Here is a 3365-nt window from a genome sequence, read left to right on the forward strand (position 1 = left end):
CACGTGCGCACGCCCGGAGAGCATCACTGTGAGACTGAATTGTTTTGGTTAAGTTTCCATTCAGTTTAGCTCTTTTTCATGATGGGATATAGTCTGAGGCAGTGTGTCCGGACCAGGAGCTGGGCCCGGCCTCCCATGCACGCTGGAGTCGGGCCTTCTCACTCACTGCTCAGGGCTGTCTCTTCCTCCTGGGTGTCTCCTGGTAGTCGTAGGGGAGAGGCCTGGGTGGGGCAGAGGTCAGGAGGGAGCGTAGCCTGTCACCTACCACCTGGCTCACTCCTCAGACCACCTGACCCTGAGGCCAGGTCGCAGGGGTTCCGTGAACTTGCTTTGTGCTCGTTTGCAGTGCACTCCCTTCCCTGGGCCGCATTTGCAGCAGACAGGCTGACGGGTCCCAAGTTGGCTGAGGGCTGGTTGCCATCTCCTCTCGGGCAGCCTTGGGAGGGGTGAATGGTTCCTCCTTGTCCCTGCCTTCTTCAACCCTGGGAGGGGTACTTGCACCCCAGATCCTCACCCCACTGCAGGCTGCTGGGGTGGGGAGCCAGAGCCGGCCCTCCCCCAACTGCCGGCCTGATCTTAGGGTCTGGCAGTGGTCCTTCCCAGCCACCTTCTCTCCCGGGAACTCGGTCTCTGTCCCGCCTTCGGGATCGTGGCACCCACTTCGTTCACCTGACCAAGGTTTCCGAGCAACCGCTGAAGGCAGAGTTCTCAGGTACTTGCACTCACTAGAGGCAGACATCGTGGGGCTGTCAGCGTGTCTCAGCCTGAATCCACGCCTGCCGCGAGTGGCCCTGCTCCCAGGAAAGGGGCCCTTATTCTGGCAAGATGCCCCCCACCCCAGCACCGGGGCCAGGCACGCAGCCTCGCTTCCCAGCATTGCTGGCCTGCACTCGTGCGACGGGCTCAGGGGGGCCTGCCTCGCCTTCCCTGCCCTCCCCTCCTCTCCTGTGCTCTCAGGGACTCTGCCTCAAATCCTCCTTTCATGTAGGGGTCCCCCCAGCCCCGGTGAGTCCCTGTCTGCTGGCAGCATCAGGGGTGAGCAGTGTGAATAAAGGCAGTGTGGAGCCAAGCCCCACTGGCTGCTGCTGCTTCCTTGGGGTGTGAATTTGGGAGGCAGGAGGAGGAGGGTCCTTGGAGCAGGGAAGGGAGTGGCCGGTCTGGGGCCTGGCAGGAGCCCTGGGCTGACCCCAAGGGCCTCCTCGGCCCTGTCTGGCTGAAAGCAGGTGCTGCCATTGCCCCCTGGCCGTCTGTGCCACTCCGGATCCTGAGTTTGGGGGTCACCAGCAAGAAGGGCTTCCTCTAGGTCCCAGCTCTCTTTGGAGGAGGCTGGGGGTCGCCAGGTTGGGGCCAGCAGAGGGCGTCTGCAGATGGAGCCCCCAAGCTGTGTTGCTAGCGCCTTCTAGAAACTGAAGCAGAGAGGGTGTCCTTTGGGGGGAGGTGGGGGGCAGGTTTGTGGGGGGCTGGCACTTAGCCTTGGGCAAGTCACATGACCCCTGGAGGCCTCAGCCCTTGATCTTTGAGGGTCTCTGCCTCACCACCCAGACACCAGAGGCTTTATGGTCTCCCGTTCCTAGAACCCACAAGACATCTGGACTGGACAGGAGACGCACAATCGTAGGCTGTATTGTGATGAGAAAAACAGCTTTTAAGGAAAGCAGCTTTGTTCTTCAGAGTTGCTGCTGAGGCATTTTACAGTGTGGTAACCCTCCTCACACCCAGAGTGTAGACGTGAAGACTGGAGTTTAGGATACCTGCCGCAAGTTCCTGCTTTGCTTTTCCCAGCCACCTTTTACACCCATGAGAAGTTAGTGACATCTGCCCCCACCGCCTTGGGAGTAACAGATGCCTGCTGTCCTGCTCAATAGCTCCTGCTCAGGACCTGGGATGAGGATGGCCCTTCTGGCTCGTTGGGCCCCCTGGCTTCCGGGATCTGAAATAATGAATTTTGTGATTTCACATTCTTGGTGGGGATGTATTGAAACTTGTTTAGTTGCTAAGTCGTGTCCTACTCTGCGGGCCCATGGACTGTAGCCTGTCAGGCTCTTCTGTCCATGGGATTTTCCGGGCAAGAATACTAGAATGGGTAGCCATTTCCTTCTCCAAGGGACCCTCCAGGTGATCTTCCTTACCCAGGGATTGAACCCGCATCTCTTGCATCTCCTGCATTGGCAGGCATTGGCAGGGAAGCCCAACTGCCTTCAATCAAAAGGACCCCACGGGTTTCACTTCCCCAGAGTGGGAGCTGGATGCTGAGGGTGCTGCCAGCCACCCCCGTGTGGGTGGCTTGTGTCTGCCCCCCATCACTCAGCAGGTCACACTCTACACAATCTCAATTTAGTAAGCCAGTTCCAGCCTTGGCCTCTCAAAGCACAAGGGCCCCCACCTCCCCAGTCACCTCAATTCTTCCCTACGTTGATTCTGTGTTTCCTCCAAAGCCTGTCCCAGGCCATTCTCCATACAAGGACTTAATAGATATCACCTCAGTGGGCCCACATCTGATTGTGGGGTCTGAGGCTTACACAGTTTTGAGTGTGCTTGATAAGAAAACTTTTTTAAAAAGTGAATAAAATTGGATATGAAAGAATATTTAGAATGGAAAAGATATCACATCAAATTATTGGAGCCTTGGAGATTCATATCCCTCTTGACTGAGATCTCTTGGGGAAGTTTCCTGAAAATGTTTCCCAAGGAATATAGGAGAGGCTTGGCCTTGAGAGGCTGGGCACACTGATAGGTGGGTCTGGGGTGATCACGCTGGTGGACAGCAGTGACTGGCCTGTATCACACAGCATCTGGATAAATCCGGTGGAAACCACAAGAGGGCGTGCTGGTGGCCGCACGCCCCCTATGGGGAAAGGGCTGCAATAGCGACCAAGGAAACCAGTTTATGGGCCATGAGAATCAGGAGCTGGCCTATAAAAGATGACAGAGACACTGGCATTTCCACTTGCCCTACAACCCTCCTCCCCTGCTGCCAGGCTAAGCGGAAGGATAGATGGACTACTTACTTAGCTAGCAAGTGAGACAGGAAATCCACTCTCTGACATGTGAACTAGGAGGCTAACTTGAGCCTTCTACATTATAACTGAACGTGCCAGGATCAGTTGACCCAGAGACTACGCCATGGTGACCCCAAAGCAACTAGTCAGCACCATCCAAGTCCAACTGCTTTTGTCCTGACCACAGGATCTACTCCCAGGGGAACACAGTATACCATGGCCTGGGACTGGCAGGTAAGTTTCTGGTGGTGTGGGTTTGCCGCTTCGTGGGGAATAGGATTAGAAAGGGTCTTACAGACTTCACCTGTCCTCCACTCAGCCCCACCTGAGACCACTACTGAGGTCACTAATCCAGGCCTCCACTGG

Source organism: Bison bison, unplaced genomic scaffold (assembly GCF_000754665.1).
Source record: "Bison bison bison isolate TAMUID 2011002044 unplaced genomic scaffold, Bison_UMD1.0 scf7180017864034, whole genome shotgun sequence".
NCBI lineage: Eukaryota > Metazoa > Chordata > Mammalia > Artiodactyla > Bovidae > Bison > Bison bison.